Source organism: Papio anubis, chromosome 6 (genome assembly GCF_008728515.1).
Source record: "Papio anubis isolate 15944 chromosome 6, Panubis1.0, whole genome shotgun sequence".
In the NCBI taxonomy this organism is placed as follows: domain Eukaryota; kingdom Metazoa; phylum Chordata; class Mammalia; order Primates; family Cercopithecidae; genus Papio; species Papio anubis.
The window spans coordinates 61592850-61612016 of NC_044981.1; positions in this window are offsets into that span (position 1 = coordinate 61592850).

The window sequence follows — 19167 nt, forward strand, 5'->3', positions numbered from 1 at the left end:
AAATTTCAACATGAATTATAGAAGGAATAAAACATTCAAACGATAGCAACTATAAGCTCAACTAGATCATTCAGTTGATCAGAAGTTGGGTGGTGTCCTCCTATTGGGACATTAGTTCAACGATGAAAGTTAAATGCTTTGAGAGCAAAGAGAGAAACAAGGAACTCCCAAATGGAAATGTGCCAGAAAATAAGACATTGTGTTAAATTTATTTATTTTTTATGATGCAAATAGATTTGTACAATATCTTAATGTATATTTGTTCAGAGTGTTTTGTAAAATTAATATTATTTGGAGGGTGAGATGGAGGGTGAGAAGAAGTTTTAAGAGAGGAAACAGAGAGGTTGATGACAAATTGACAATACATATCATTTTTAGTTTAGAATAGAATAATATTTTATATACAACATTTTACTATTGTAGTTTTCTCTAAGTGGTGAGATTACAGAAAACTTTGTTTTTTAGTTTGGTTTATCTGTGATTTTAATTATTTTTCTAATGAATACATGTAAATTGGGAAATGAAAATAAACACACTTAATACTTATTTTGTATTAAACTCCCTAATAGTTTTTAAACATATTACCTTCTTTAGACTACAGAAGTAGAAAAATCCCTAGGGGAAATGATTTTTTGGAAAGAGGTGACATGGAATGCCATACTTAACTCAGAGTAAGGAACCATAATGTGGATTGTAATAATGTGGATTGTAATTTGACTAGTGATAAGATGAAGGGTGATTAAGCCTTTCTGTGCCTCCTCTTTGTCTTCTAAAAGCATTATCTACCTTATAGGGTAGAAATACATGACGTGATTCAGATAAAGCCCTAGGAATCATGCCTGACATTTAGTAAGTACTCAGTATTAGCTATTATTTTGAACAGCAATTTTCAAATATGTGATAGGGCTGTCATGTAAAAAAGAAAATACTTACTCTATTTGGATTGGAGAAAGAAAATTATCAGAAACATACCATGTTAGAACCGTACAAAAATATTAATATCTAACTATATCAGCACCAAATTAGTATTTGATGTCTCAGTATCTTAATGTGATGGTATTAAGACTTTCAAGAGATTATTGTAGTAAATTTGTGTCAGATAAATTTTAGGCTTGATAAATTCTAAGATTCCTTGTAAATCTTGAGTTTTTTGCAGATACTATTCTCCAGTATCTTGCCTTCTATTCTATAGATGTTTAGTTAAAGGCATTTTCATTCCAGACTGATTTGATTTTAGGAAATTAGATCTCCTAGCTTGATAAATGGAGTGTGAGCAAGAAACTTGACCTATTACACATATTCACAATATGTAAGATATTTCTGCTATATTGTAAAATATTTAATAGTAATTCATCTGTTACACCTGTAAAAGGTTTCCTTGTGGGAGTGGGTGTTCAGTTTAAACCAGATTCTAATTAACTTTAAAAAATCCATTAAGTCTTTAGTTCAACTGTTTTAGAATAAGGGGGTCAATAAAGAGTCAAGATTTTAAATTCAAATTAAATTAACTGTGCTCTGTGAAAAGATTTCTATTCATAACCTCCTACAAGATGTGAAAAGGCTTCACCTTCCTTGAATTATTCCCCCACTGCTTGATAACTGTTTAGGGAAATTAATTTTTAAATTTCTGATTACTTTCTGATTACTACTATACACCTTAGACAGGAAACACATTTAGGAGACATTGTACGTATTAGCTTAACAATAATTAGTGTACTGTTTTGTATTTAAGGGAGAAGGACTCAAATTTATATTGGGATCAAATAAAATGGTTTTGAGAAAAATGCTAATATTTATTTTGTTAATTTAAGAAATTATATGTATTGCACAACACACACACACACACACACACACACACACACACACATTCTTTATATGTACAATTGACCCTTGAACAATGGAGGGGTATGAAAACTGACTCCCATGCAGTCAAAAATCTGCACTTAACTTTTGACTCCTCAGAAATATAACTATGAATAGTCTTTTATTTGGCCAGAATCCCTACTGATAACATAAATAATTGCTTAACACATATTTTGTATGTGTATTACATTCTGTGTTCACAAGACAACATATGCTAGAGAAAAATGTTTTAAGAAAAATCAGAAGTACTAGTACTAGTTGGCTTTAAGAAAAATGCTAGTTAGCTTTAAGAAATGTATTTTAATTTTTAGTTTTATCTCAATAAAACCCAAGTAGATTAAAAATATATAAAGCACTATTAAAAATATGGATAACTATTTATCTGATCCTACTGTTAGCAAAACCTTTATCAACTTTAAAACAAAGAAAGTGTTCAGAATTAACATTGGTGAGGACCAGGGTTAGGAAGCTCCATAGACTGATGGAGTCATTACTCCAGGAATGTCACAGAACATTTGTATAAATAAAATGGCTATATGGTTAGGGAGAGAAGAGAATTCACTACTACAATAGATCTAAAGAGGGAAAAGTTGCAACATATTGTAGTGAATACAATAGTCTTTTCTCAGAAAAAAATTTTCCAAGAAAATTAGTTTTCTTAGTTCATATTCTCTAGAAAAATATGTCCTGAGGCAAGAGTTACATGCTATAACTTTATTGGGAAGTGAAGTCACAAGGAAACAATATAAGGGGATTAGGGAAGTGAGGCCGGAAAGGAAATTGGGAAAATACAAGGATACAAAGAGATGCATTGCTGAAATAGCTTCAGTTCCTGACAAGCACAGTTGGTGGTTCACACAGTTCTCAGTAGGAAACCTCAGAGAACTGTATGAAATAGTGAGTCTCTGAACAAATCTGTTGTGCAAGGAAAGAGATGAGACTTCATCTGCCTGAACCTCGCCTGTACTTTTATTTCCCACTGATCCAAAGTTCATACCATAGGCTATCAACTCTTCCCTAAATTTGAGTGTAGCTGCTGGGACTGTCTGGGATGCTATCACATAGTTAGAAGCCAAGAGAGCAGTAGCAGCATCATGGTGCAGACCACACACAGTGCAAGAAGGTCACCAAATCCCTGCCTGTCCTCCTGTAGTCACACAGCCAATGAATCCATGTGTATGTTATAGCTATAAAATTTGAACAGCTTAAAAAAAATAGCTGCTATCAGCACATGTCAGTTGTAGACTCTATGGGATACATACTAAACATCAATCAACATCTTTTCTTAAAAATAACTAGCAGTTTAGTTATAACTGCAAGAGACAGAAAGCCTTAATGTTGCCTCTTAGAAAATCAAGGTGCTTTTTTTAATAAATAATACAATCAGGCAAAACCCGTGGCTGCTACTGATTGAGTGACTCGACGATATTGTGGCTAACATTTCTATGATTATTTTCCTCATATTTGCTATCTCCTTGTTTCCTAAAAGCTGCTTCAGTCAGGCATCAGGTTTACCTTAAGTTAGAAAGGGGAGAGGATAAGGGAAAATTCGTGTCATTTCCTTTCTATCAGGAAAACACAGCTTAAGAAGAAACCTCAGCAGATTTCTAACGGTGTGATGGCAAATGTATACCGTATATGTAAGGCAATTAGAAAGGTGTACATAGCTCGTCTCTCAAACTCAGGGTTGTCAAGGAAAAAAGCAAGAAGGAACATTAAGATACCCAGATGACAGTGTGTGCCACAAAAATAGATTGATTTACATCTTTTTACATATCTTTTTAAGATAAATGAATATCCATGCTTAATCATGTATTTTAGGACAAAGCTATATATTTTTAAATACTCATCATCCTTATAATTTAGAAAAAATAGAACAAAGCAAATTATTAAGAATATTATTAATAGTCTTCAGGCTTAACATTCTCCAAGGGCTCTAACACTATTTAAAGACGATAGGCATAAATCACTAGACCGTACAATACTAAGTTACTAGACTTATTTAATAAGCCTTAGATCAATAAAAGCAAGTAAATGTTAAGACTCCGATGGAAACAGCAATAACCCATTTGAACTCTATATTCCTCAGCTATTTTCCCTAAGAGCCTTGAGGGGCAGACTATTTTAACTGTAGTAGCCAGCATCAGTTCTCCATTTTAACAGCAATTTCCCCTTTCAAAGAAACAAGAGCTTCAAGAGAGATTGAATCAAATATTTCAATTGGCTGGCACGGATCACTTGTTCAGAAATACCCCTCAACGTCGTGTTCTCCATCTCCCTCTTCCTTCCACTCACTCTAATCGGGTAGGCACATGCCTATAAATGATTTAAATGTCCTATAAAATTTAAGCAAAAAAAGGCAGCTAAGTAAAATAAAGCTATTATGTCACTTTAGACAGAAATAAACTGGCATTCAATCTGTTTTCTTGAACTATAAAATATTTGTAAGTAATTGTTACTGTTTAAAAGATTTTGGCCTCTTACGTTACTCAAAATGGATAATGAGCAGAATGGCTATGAAACTAGAAAACACCTGGCTTAAGAAAATAATTTTAAGCACCTTTTGTTAAAATTCTATTATCATGTGTTTAGAGAGCAGTTATGGTTTTTAACCAGACACATTTCTGAAAAAGAAGAAAAGAAACTCCTTAATGTATCCATAAACATAATGCTGAAGATTGGTAGCTCATGTTTAGAAAACATGTGTGGTCCACATGCTTCTGTGGTTGTCCATATTGCCAATCTTGAAAATGTAGACCAAGGTTACTTTAAACAAAATAGCATTTACTATCTGATTATGCTGTTTTTCTAAAAAAAAATTTTATATATGCTTTCCTTTTAAGTGGGTACCAATGTAGCATTTCCTATTTTTCTACAAAACAATTCTAATCTGGATATATTGTTTGTTTTATTAAGTTATCGGTAAGGATTTCATTATGCTTCTTTATATATATTATATCCTGCATTATATTCAATTACTATTTAGCTGTCAAAGAAATTGGGTCTTAAATTAAGTTTACCTCAGTAAGTTTCTATTGCAAATGATTTTCTAAGAGGGGATTTCTTTTTTAAAATAGACATTTAATAATTTCTTCTTTTTATTGCAACGAGAATCTGTTTCTTTATTTTAGCAATGCAAATTTGAAGAGTTAGGTGGATTTTTAAGTTGGTATTTTAATATTCTTTGGATATTATGAAGTCCCAAAGAAAATAAGAAGACCAGAATTTGTATCTCATATTATTTAAAAATTGAATATAAAAGTGCTTTTGGTATACTCAGGACATATACACCTATGTATAGATTCATATACAGCGTTACTGATGTTATTATTATGAACTTTAAAGGTATAAAATGAAGTATTTATATTCATGACAAGAGTTTTAAAGGAATCATAATGTAAAATGAAAATGTGATGTTCAACAATCTAGTTAAAAAATAAAGTAAATCAAGATCCTATATTATCTTTAAGTTCAAAGAAAAAAATCCCCTTTGAAATTTGACTTACATTTTTTCCAGGTTTTTTAATACAAAAAAGCAAATAGTCACTGGGTTGTTTAATACCTTTTGGTGAATGGTCATATATTCACAAAAGTTATGAATATAAAAGATATTTTTTTCTGCTCTCATTTGAGATCTTTCCATCTTACTCCAAAATAAAATGTTATAATTTCTGTTTTGAAAATTAGTGAGAAAAAAATCTTAATTTGTACTCATAACTGATAAAATGTTCTTGTAAATTATCATTGAGTATAAGTGATCATGACAATGTTTGCTATAAATATTGGATACAATTTAATATATATGTACATATATAACACAGTGATTAATATTATAAGCACAAGCAGGACATTTTTTCCGCTTTAAAGTCTGGCTTCATCTTTTAGCTGCGTGTACTAAAATATGCTGCCTGACCTTTTTTGTGTCTTTGATTCCATATGTGTGAAATAAGGATAATAAGTGGACCCGCCTCATAAAATTATTATAAAAATCCAAGGATCTAATATATGTTAAGCATTTAGAACTATTTGTGACACCAATCACTCAACAAATATTTGCTATTAGTTTCCCCTGTGGCATAGAACATGCATATATGCTTTGACGAAATTACTGCTTAACGTTTGAATACTGGTATTAGTGCTTTTCATGTGTTCTGTTATATTCCACATGCCATCACCATTTCTGTGCAGATTGGAGGGCATCTTTAGAGCAGTGTCCTTTAGTTTCGTTCTGCTTTACTTGGCACAGCAGTAATCATTAACATACTAAATTCATCTCAACTGTTTTCTTACCCGCTTGTTTGTGCCAGCTTTATTGCAAATACAAACACAAATTCAAGTACCTCTTTATCTTGTAACAATAACATACTAAAGAAGTTTTGCTATCTCTATAGTCTATGTTGATGTCCTGTAAGATTGTCCCAAAATAAAACATAGTAATAAAATAAAATATGAGAGAATATTCTCTGAGGCTTCCAAAATTGTTTCATAAAATTCACTTCTGAAAAATATCTCAATAGGAATTTCTGTTTTGAAATGTTTGTACAGGTTGCATAAGTCTGCATTATTTATTATTAGTATTATTACATGCCAAACTGTTTAGAACATGGTATAACCAATTAATTTGTGTATGCTACACTTGAGATAAAGCAAATTGTTGACACCAAACTGACATAATATCTCCACATCTGATAACTCAAACAAAATGTTTCTTTTTTGATGCTAAGTTTATAATTCTGAGTATTTTGATAAAACATTGATTCTGTATAAGAATTTCTATATTGATAATTGTTTCTGCAGCGATGGAGTCTTCCTGTGCTGCCCAAGTTGGTCCCAAACTCCTGGGCTTAAGCGATCCTCCCTCCTCAGCCTCCCAAAGTGTTGGAATTATAGGCATGAGCCGCCATACCTGGCCAAAAATTTCCATAATTTTTCTCATTACTGTAATGATTTAAACAATTCACTTATATCTCATATATATGGCCCAGAATTTAAGTATTTTAAAATTTTAACAGTAATACAAATATGAGAAAAAATAAGATCCAAAATGAAAATAATCACTTAAAATTTATTTAATAAATGTTATTTATAAGTACATAAGCTAAAATGTATTTACTTAATGACATATAATAACCTAGACTGCTTTAAATGAGATACTGTTTGTAGATCATTATATAAATGGTTGTCACTCCTTTAAGGATATCAAGAAGGGAATTTTTTTTTCTTTTTTTATTTTTCGAGATGGAGTTTTGCTCTTTTTGCCCAGGCTGGAGTGCAATGGCACAATCTTGGCTTACTACAACCTTCGCCTCCCGTGTTCAAGTGATTCTCTTGCCTCAGCCTTCTGATTAGCTGGGATTACAGGCCTGCACCGCTCTGCTAATTTTGTATTTTTAGTAAAGATAGCATTTCACCATCTTGGCCAGTCTGGTCTCAAACTCCTGATCTCAGGTGATCTGCCCACCTCGGCATTCCAAAGTGCTGGGATTACAGGCATGAGCCACCGCACCTGGTCAAGATAGTTTCATATAATGAAACTTTAAGAGCTGGAGGAGAAATAGATTCACTACGTTTATTTGGCATAATGAAATAATCCTATATAAATGTATAATTATTTTTTCTTAATTATCTTGGCATAGAAAAAACAGAAGGTTATGTGTGTAATAAACCTCTGCATATTAAGTTGTAATCCACTGCTTATCTTGCTTGCTATCTCATCATGATTCTCTTACTTAGTTTCTGCCTTTCAGTCAACATTGTCTGCTAGGAGTAAACTCTTCATTCTCAAGTAGAGTACTCTCAAAACGTTGTCTGTCTTTTTTACAAATAATACACAATTTTTTAGAACTTAAAAGATAATCTAAATATCTGTGTTCTTTATCCGTTCTTAATCTCTCCCCCAAATAACCTACCATAAAGAGTAACCTGTCAAAATTCTCAGTTCAAAAAGTAAAGTTCTCTAGGTTTTTAAGAAGTTGTTTTTGATGCATTCGAGGCTTTCAAAAACTATTTTATTTCCCCCTTTCCCTGAGATGAGTTGTTCCTTTACATTTTAGCTCTCTCAGAATCTCCCACAGAGCTTATAAAAGCACAGATATTTGTTCCTCTATCTAGAAGTTCTAATTCATTAGCTCTAGGACAGAGCCTGGTAACTTACCTTTCTAACAAGTTCCCAGGTGATATGAATGATCTGGGTGGAAACTTTTGAGAGACACTTCTCTAAACAAATTGTGAGTTACAACTAGTTTCTCTGAATTGTCACACTTAACGTTCCTTTGTCCTAAAGCTATTTCAACAGTTAAAAAATAATAATTTTATGTATGTGTTCCATATTTATACCTTTATAATCTTAGTGTTTAATTTTTAGGGCCAACTTTGTAAATATCTCTTATTGTTAGGACCAAAAAATATCATACGCAAATTAGATTCAAAGCAGATAATTGCTATTCCTGTTAACGGTGGTGATTATAGAGCTATTTAAAAATATTTGGCAGGCAAAATACAAATCCTTCAGCATTTTTACCTTACTAATATATCAAATTCTTCTTCAAATGACTATAAAATATTTTCTAGAATATTTTATTTATTTCTAAAGCCAATGAATTTTTCATTAAAAAATTAATCATGTTTTAATTTCTTTCCGCTTATACTGTAAAACTGATGTTTTTAATAGCTTTTTGCTGTGTGAATGCCCTAATGCCAACGAAGCTCTGTGAAGCCTTTAACCTTTTGGACATCACAACGTCTAAGCAAAAGGAAAACAAAAGCAAGTAGAAAACATGAGTTTCAAAAAATTGTTGTTAGCTTACATTAACTTGTGAAAGGAATAGCTAAAATAAAATGCAAATTTTGAAAATTGCTTTCTCTATTATAAAGGCCTATGTAGTATTTGGGAGCACAGTTGATAAATGGATGCAAGAACTTAAATCTCTAAAACTAAGTAATGTAGACTAACAGATGAAATAAAGAGAAGCGGGTACAAACATCATGTACGTCTCTTCACTAACACATTGTATAAGCCTGGAAAAGTCGATTAATTTTTCAGGGGCCCAGATTTATTTTGATAAAATGAGCTAGAGGGTGAATTTCATAATAAGTTGATAGTACTAACTGAATCTTAAGATCTCTAGAATAAGATTAAAAAGTAGCTTCATATTTAATAAGATTAATCTCTGAAATCATGGCATTTTTCTTAGTGGCATATAGTAAGAATAGGAAAAATTATACTTGTGAAATGTAAAATGAAAATATGAATTATACTGCAAATTGCTCCATTACTTTAAGGAAGTAAATGAAGCTTGATATCTCTAAAAAATGCAATTAGTTAATTAATACCACAGGCTATAACTACAAATTCAAAACATGTCCGTTTGTAGTCATCACTATTTGTTAAATTTGCTTCCATAAATCTTATGGCAACTGACATAGGCAACCGATCAGTTTCCTTTGTATTCACAATGAGAATGGTTTGCTGACTCTTTAATAATGCAAATAACAAAATTAAAAGATTTTCTTTTTGTGGTAGGCAGAATTCCTAAGATGCCTTTACCACTTTCAAGTTTCTCAACTCCGAGTTCTTCAATCAAACACAAATCTGGACTGTGTTATGAAGGGCCTTTGCAGATGTAATTTTATTTACCAATCAACTGACCTTAAATTTAGAGAAATTATTCTGAATTATCAGGTGTGCTCAGTGTCATCACAGGAGCACTTAACAGCAGAAAAGAAAGAAAATTTAAAGAGATGCAACAGAGGAGGAAGGCAGAAAATAGATGAGGTAGAAGAGGACATCATAGATTTTTAATGCATAAAGTGGAGCTGACTAATCATTGCTGTTATTAAAGCTGAAAGAATATCATAAACCTTGAAATGTAGGTTGCCTCTTAAAGCTTGGAGTGTCCCCAACCAGTAGCCAGTAACCAAGGAGCACTCTAGTCCCACAGCCAAAATGGGACTGAATCATGCAAACACCTCTAATGAGTCTGGAAGTAGATTCATGCCCAGATCTTCCAGAAAGAAACATAGGCTGCTGGCACCTTGAGGGCGTTGTGACAAACAAATTACCAACTGAGAAATGATATCCCTGGATTTTTGATGTATCAGACTGTGGGATAATAAATGGGTGTTTTAAGCTGCTAAGTTTGTGGTAATTTGTTGTGGCAGCAACAGGAAACTAATGCTCCATCCTATTTGCCTAGTGATTATTGTCAAACTTTTCATTGATAAGTATTTATCAATGATGTGTGCATATATATATATATACACACATACATGCACGGACATACACATACACACACATACTTAAGTCCTCACTTAATGTCATTGATAGGTTCTTGGAAACTGCCACTTTAAGTGGAATGAAGTATAATGAAACCAATTTTACCATAGCTAATTGATATAAATGATAGTTAAATTCCTATCATATATTTCTGTACACAAAAACAACATCAAACTTTACAATAAAGAACAAAATTCTTCTAATTTTAAACATTGAAATAAATGTGAGCTATGCATATGTTTTAAAACATTAATAAAAATAAGTAAGATAATTTACCCAATAATTCCAGTTCAGAGTCACAGGTGGATGAAGCCTATGCTGGCAGCTCAGGACATAAGGCAGGAACAAAGTCTCGACAGGATGCATCCCATCCAGGGCGCTCACACACACACTCACATGCAGACAATGTAGACAAGTCAATTCCCCTAATGTACACATCTTTGGGACGTGGGAGAAAACTGGTACATCCAAAGAAAAAACATTTGCAGAGATGGAGAGAACATCCAAGCTCTACACAGACAGTGGCACTGATGGGAATTTGTTGCTGTTGCTGTTGTTCTTTTTATTCCTCATCAATGTTGTAATGAAACTACATTGAAGAAAATAATGTTATTGAGGAACTTGCTCTTTCTCTCTCGCTCTGTGTTTTTTTTTTTTTATTTTTTTATGTATTTATGTATTTTTTTGTGTTTATGTATTTCTACAGTTTTCTGATTTTTTTACTCAGATACTTAGAATAAGTAAGTGGAGACAATGAATATTAAATTATTGTGAAAATATTTTTCTATTAATTTAATATGTACTGCAAGCATGTTATAAAGATAATTCAATAAAAATAACTCACAGGAATATGGGTTTCTATAAGAGGTGTTATTAAATAACAAAATATAATTTACTACGAAAGTTACAACCAAAAAAAATTGGTTATATATATATATATACACACACACACACACATATATATATATACACACACATACACACACACACACACATATTTGAAAGAATAGTTAAGATCTCTGGATAATTATGAAATTATGAAAGACAAATATAGATGATACATGGATGACAAAATGTTGATAAGCTGAGAGAGTACTAAAAAATTATCAAATGAATCTTAAGCAACAACAAAGATTTCCATGAATTATAGAGCACCGACTTTGGCCAAGAATATGTAAGTATCGCAACAGTCCCATGTGATTGATACTACTCACCTAATTTTTAACTGGTCAAATTTTGAACTAATTTTAAACTATTATTTCCATTGTGCTTCAGAGACTGAATGTTGATCCCCATGTGTCAAACACTGCTAGTTATCCTCCAAAATTCACATATCCTCTTCCAGTCTAAGAACATTATAGCTGTGTACATGGTGTTCAATTGAAGATGATATAAAATACAATGTAGAATTGTACAAACCTACATATTGTCTCTAGAATATATATATATAATATACATATATATATCTATACATATATATATAAAATATCATAGCAGTCTTAGCCTAAAATTATTATAATAGAAGATAATCTAGTTTGAATTTCAGAGGCCTTGAAAATTATTTATGTTTTATAAGGATCCTTACTATCTTGGGCTATCAGAGAGTATCCAATAAATTTTAACCACTTTTTTTTTTTCCATGAAGCCATAAGAAAAAACTAAAAATCAACAGGTTACTGTGGGCTCATTCGGACTCCTTAAATTGAGCAGGAATTGTCTTTTAAGTCATTAAGACAATTGACTATATAGTTTAAAACAAAGAGACGAGCAAACCTTAGTATGCACATCAGCAAATAGGCATAGTTATAGTAATATGGACACTTCTATATAAGTACTATTGTTTTACCCTCAACATGCAATTTTATTGCTCAATGATAAATACTTGATTTGGAAAAATATCAATTATAGATAATCAGTAACACAGTAGCTTTTTTACTGAACCTCAACAACAAAGAAAACATACCAAATAGCAACCAAATTGTTATGTGATTTTAAGCAGATGTTTTGCAATGTCAATTTCTGAAACTATGCTATCTTTGCCCTAAGCTTATCTTCCAATTCATGTTTGGAATTCCAAGCCACGCCTGGCTAATTTTTGTATTTTTAGTAGAGACAGGGTTTCACCATGCTGACCAGGCTGGTCTCGAACTCCTGACCTTGTGATCCACCCGCCTCGGCCTCCCAAAGTGCTAGGAGTATAGGCATGAGCCACCACACCCGACCTTATCTTCCAATTCTCACCCACTGATGAGAAATTAACTACCTCAAACATCTCTGTGTCTGACCTGGATGGTTGCTGTTGTGCACACATATACAAAATACACGTACTAACACATACTACACCTCTCACAGCTCTCAAGATGTCAAAGAAATTGTGCATTAAACAAATACCTAAATTTTTCCTGAAATCCCAAGACAGTATCACATTACTACACACAGTAAAACAAGTAATGAGATATTTTCTATTTCTCCCTTTTTGTCAGCATATAATGCTTATTCATTTATGATGATTCTGGGATGATAACAATAAACTATAATATGAACAGCAAAATTTTTACAGAAAACTCTTAAAATAAAATATAGACATGGATCTTAATCTAATTGAGGAAATATATCCCTTTCAATGTTTTCTCTCATCATGTATTTGAAAGTATTTTTATATAATGCTTGGGATTTCTCACTCCAGAATTATTTGGTCTCCTGTGAATCATGGAGAGATTTTATGCCAGAAGAACATAGACAGTAGGAAGACATTATTCCTGGGCCAAGTACCATTCTGAATCTTTCTCTTTGTTTCCTGGTAACAAAGCTGAGCCAAATGAGGCACAGAAGTCTTACACAAAATACTAAAATATCTTTCTCTTCAGTAACCAAAGACTAAAATTAAAGAAACAATCTCCAAAAAAATCTCAATATTCCCTACTGTTAGACTTTCTATATGGAATAACATCTGACCTTCTCAGTTTACACACCCATTTAGCAATCAAAAATAGAAGGGGATACTTGTTTTACTATGGCGGGCAAAAAGGTATGCTCAATGGACTAGTATTGTTTTCTTCATCGTGAAGTTTAAGCATCCATTATGGAACTTCTAAAGGTGCTATGTCTTCTTTTCAGTCTTTTCTACCAATATATTCTCTACTTAAGGCTCAAGATTATTCCCAGAAGCATTAATGAGACAGAATATGAGTGTTCATTTGTAAGAAATTGTCATGCAAAAAAAGCAAAATTTTTAGTTTGGGAGGAAAAATACAATTGGATTATATGCTTATGTTTTCAGTATTCATTCTTCACTTTTTTTTTTTTTTTAAGTTATTTATTTTTTATTTGGGATGGAGTCTCACTCTGTCACCCAGGCTGGAGTTCAGAGGCATGATCTCAGATCACTGAAACCTCCACTTCCCAGGTTCAAGTAATTCTCCTGCCTCAGCCTCCTGAGTAGCTGAGATTATAGGTGTGCACAATCACGCCTGGCTAATTTTTGTATTTTTAGTAGAGACAGGGTTTCACCATGCTGAGCAGGCTGGTCTCGAACTCCTGACCTTGTGATCCACCTGCCTCGGCCTCCCAAAGTGCTAGGAGTATAGGCATGAGCCACCACACCCGACCTTTCACTTTTATAATCTGTATAGTTATTGAAATGGTAATTTAAAGAATAATTCTAGAGAGTCAATTTTTTTCACCAGCTAGTAATTCAAGCAAAACAAACATTGTTCATTAGATTAACAAAATGAATTATTCAGTATATACATTGACACCAAAGGAAGAAAGGTAAGAAATACTGATCTTAAATGTGCTCTCACATTTCCTTCATGCTACAATATATAATGTAATATAATGGCTTATTATTCTATAAAAAGTAATTCAGGTCAATGCCTATTTGCTTTATCCAAAAGTTTGCCACCTTTTGGAACAAATATACACTTTATATTTTTATCTGCTTCAAATATACTCAATCTTATTTTAAAACATCAATTAAGAATTATAAAAAAAAAAAATCACTTGTTAATACATTTTCCTCACAAACAAAGATCAATTGTGACTAAAACTTCTGACTAATTAATACTCAACACATAGGGAGTGGCAATGAGCTGACAGATTAGTAGCACAGATATTCCCAATAACTATTCAATTTGAAGTATCTCAATTTATCTGCAGCAAATTCTCAATTTAAGAATACTGGACATATTATTAAAAATGAAAATCATATAATTGTTATACTCTGAACCACTGCATGTATCCATATATCATAAATCTTATTTGCCTTTTTTAAATGAAGAGTATTTGCTCTCAGTTCTTTAAAAAGTTATACTAAATAAAAATTTGTGTGCAAAATGACCTTCTATAAAATAGCATGGAAAGTGAATGGCTTATTGATGTTCTTATCAAATATACCTGCATTTTCCTCTATTTTCTAAATTACATGGGAATAACTTAATATTAAAATAGAATGAAAGTACATTAAAGTTAAATACAAAGTAGTGCATAGTACAAGTAATAATATAAAGATTATGTTGTTTAGTATAACCAGCAAAAGTGTTCTTGAAATATTATGGAAAAATAAAGACTTTCCAATACAAACAAAAACTGAGGCTACTACAAGAATCGCTAACCGGAGTCCTTTCATTTGAAATAAAAGAACACTAATGAGGAAATGAGCAATCATCTGAAGGTACAAAACTCAGTGGTCATAGTAAGTCTAGAGAAAAAGACAGAATATTAAAAACTACTCATATCTTGCAGAGAAAAACTAAAAGATGAAGTGATCAAAATAAAAGCTATACCAACTTTTCATGACACAAACAGTACAATAAGATAAATATAGAAACCACAAAACTTAAAATGCGGGAGGATAAAGTTAAAGTGCAGAGTTTTTATTAGTATTCTCTTTGCTTGTTTGCTAGGTTGTGTGTGGATGCAATCACTGTTAATCTGTCATAAGTTTAAAATGGTGGGTTTTAAGATATTCATAAGCCTCATGGTAACATCAAATCAAAAAATATACAACAGATATCTAAAAAATAAGAAGCAACAAATTAAAACATACCACCAGAGAAAATCACTTTAACTAAAAGAAAGACAGAAAGGAAAAAATAATGGGAAAAGAAGACCACAAAACAACCAGAAAACAAATGAAATGATAGGAGTAAGTCTTTACTTATCAATTATACTTATAATACTGACTGTAAATGGATGAATACCCTCCAACTGAAAGACATACAGTCGTTTAATGCATTTTAAAAGCAAGACACAATGATCTATTGCCTAAAATTGCCACACTTCGCCTATAAAGACTCACTGAAACTGAAAATAAAAGGATGAAAAAATATACCATGGAAACCAAAAAGAGAGTAGGATTAGCTATACTTATATCACACAAAATAGATACTAATACAGAAAGTATAAAAAGATCATCAAAACAGATAGACCACTAGCAAGACTAATAAAGAAGAAAAAAGAATCAAAGAGATGCAATAAAAAATGATAAAGGGGATATCACCACCGACCCCACAGAAATATAAACTACCATTAGAGAATATTATAAACACCTCTATGCAAATAAACTAGAAAACTTAGAAGAAATGGATAAATTCCTGGACACATACATTCTACCAAGACTAAACCAGGAAGAATTTGAATTCCTGAATAGACCAATAACAGGCTCTGAAATTGAGGCAATAATTAATAGTCTACCAACCAAAAAAAGACCAGGATCAGATGAATTTACAGCTGAATTCTACCAGAGGTATAAAGAGGAGCTGGTACCATTCCTTCTGAAACTATTCCAATCAATAGAAAAAGAGGGAATCCTCCTCAACTCATTTTATGAGGCCAGCATCATCCTGATACCAAAGCCTGACAGAGACACAACAAAAAAAGACAATTTTAGACCAATATCCCTGATGAACATCGATGCAAAAATGCTAAATAAAATACTGGCAAACCAAATCCAGCAGCACATCAAAAAGTTTACCCACCACGATCAAGTTGTCTTCATCCCTGGGATGCAAGGCTGGTTCAACATATGCAAATCAATAAATGTAATCTGTCACATAGACAGAACCAATGACAAAAACCACATGATTATCTCAATAGATGCAGAAAAGGCCTTCAACAAAATTCAACAGACCTTCATGCTAAAAACTCTCAATAAACTAGGTATTGATGGAATGTATCTCAAAATAATAAGAGCTATTTATGATTAACCCACAGCCAATATCATACTGAATGGGCAAAAACTGGAAGCATTCCCTTTGAAAAGTGACAGAAGACAGGGATGCCTTCTCTCACCACTCCTATTCAACATAGTATTGGAAGTTCTGGCCAGGACAATCAGGCAAGAGAAAGAAATAAAGGGTAATCAATTAGAAAAAGATGAAGTTAAGTTATCCCTGTTTGCAGATGACATGATTGTATATTTAGAAAACCCCATCATCTCAGCCCAAAATCTCCTGAAGCTGATAAGCAACTTCAGCAAAGTCTCAGGATGCATAAATCAATGTGCAAAAATCACAAGCGTTCCTGTACACTAATAACAGACAAACAGAGAGCGAAATCATGAGTGAACTCCCATTCACAACTGGTACAAAGAGAATAAAATACCTAGCAATACAACTTAGAAGGGATGTGAAGGAGAACTACAAACCACTGCTCAACCAAATAAAAGAGCACACAAACAAATGGAAGAACATTCCAAGCTCATAGATAGGAAGACTCAGTATCATGAAAATGGTCATACTGCCCAAGGTAATTTATAGATTCAATGCTGTCCCTATCAAGCTACCAATGACTTTCTTCACAGAATTGGAAAAAACTACTTTAAAGTTCATATGGAACGAAAAAAGAGCCTGCATTTCCAAGACAATCCTAAGAGAAAAAAAAAAAAAAAAAAAAGCTAGAGTCATCGCACTACCTGACTTCAAACTATACTACAAGGTTACATTAACCAAAACAGCATGGTACCAAAACAGAGATAGACCCAATGGAACACAACAGAGGCCTCAGAAATAACAGCACACATCTACAACCATCTGATCTTTGACAAACCTGACAAAAACAAGAAATGGGGAAAGGATTCCCTATTTAATAAATTGTGCTAGGAAAACTGGCTAGCCATATGTAGAAAGCTGAAACCGGATCCCTTCCTTATGCCTCATACAAAAATTAATTCAAGATGGATTAAAGACTTAAATGTTAGACCAAAAACCATAAAAACCCTAGAAGAAAACCTAAGCAATATCATTCAGGATATAGGCATGGGTAAGGACTTCATGACTAAAACACCAAAAGCAATGGCAACAAAAGCCAAAATAGACATATGGGATCTAATTAAACTAAAGAACTTCTGCACAGCAAAATAAACTATCATCACAATGAGCAGGCAACCTACAAAATGGGAGAAAATTTTTGCAACCTATCCATCTGACAAAGGGCTAACATCCAGAATCTACAGAGAACTTAAACAAATCTACAAGAAATAAAAACAACCCATCAAAAAGTGGGAAAAGGATATGAACAGACACTTCTCAAAAGAAGACATTTATATGCAGCCAATAGATACATTCCTAGACACATACAATCTACCAAGATTGAACTATGAGGAAATCTAAAACCTGAATAGACAATAACATTTAAAAAGTTCAAAACCATAGTAAAGTCCCCCAACAACAAAAAAAGCCCTGTACCAATAGCTTCACTGCTGAATTTTAACAAACATTTAAAGAAGAACTAATACCAATCTCACTCAAACTCTCTAAAAACTAGAAGAGGAGAGAATACATCCAAACTCATTCTATGATGCCTGTATTAGTCCATTTTCATGCTGCTGATAAAGACATACCCAAGAATGGCAATTTGCAAAAAAAGAGGTTTAATGGACTTACAGTTCCATACGGCTGGGGAGGCTTCACAATCATCACAGAAGGCAAGGAGGAGGAAGTCACATCTAATGTGGATGGCAGCAGGCAAAGAGAGAACTTGTGCAGGGAAATTTCCATTTTTAAAACCATCAGAACTGCTGAGACTCATTCACTATCATGAGAACAGTGCAGGACAGATCTGTCCCCATAATTAAATCACCTCTCACTGGGTTTCTCCCACAACACATGGGAATTGTGAGAATTACAATTCAAGATGAGATTTGGATGGGAACACAACCAAACCAAAGCCTTAACTCATTTCAGCATTAACTCAAAAGTTCACAGTCCAATGGCTCATCTGAGACAAGGCAAGTCGCTTCTGCCTATGAGCCTGTAAAATCAAAAGCAAGCTAGTTACTTCCTAGATTCAATGGGGGTACAAGCATTGGGTAAATACAGCCATTGGGATAAATTAAAAACAAAGGGGCTACAGCCCCCATGCAAGTCTAAAATCCAGTGGGGCAGTAAAATCTTAAAGCTCCAAAATGATCTCCTTTAACACCATGTCTAACATTTGAGTGATGCTGATGTAAGAGGTGGTCATCTTTGCCTCTGTGATGACCTATGCTCTTGGTCATCTTTGCCTCTGTGACTTTGCATTGTACAGCCTCCCTCCTGGCTGCTTTCATGGGCTGGCATTGAGTGTCTGTGGCTTCTCCAGGTGCATGGTGCAAGCTGTCATGAATCTACCATGCTGGGATGTGGAGGACAGTGGCCTTCTTCTCACAGTTCCACTAGGTGGTGCCTGAGTAGGCACTCTGTGTGGGGGCTCTCACCCTACATTTCCCTTCCATACTGCCCTAGCAAAGGTTCTCTATGAGAGCCCTGCTCCTGCAGCAAACTTATGCCTAGACATCAAGGTGTTTCTATACATCCTCTGAAATCTTCTTATTTTTTATGTCCTCCTCAATTTCCTTCATTACTATTTTAAAACTTTTATGACAGAGATCTTTCTCTTCATTGGTTAACTTAAATCCTAGGTATTTTATTTTGTTTGTAGTATTGTATATGAGATTATTGTCTTGATTTTCTTCTCAGATTCTAGTCTATTGGCATATAGAAATGCTACTGATTTTTGTTGCTGATTTTGTATCCTATAACTTTACTAAA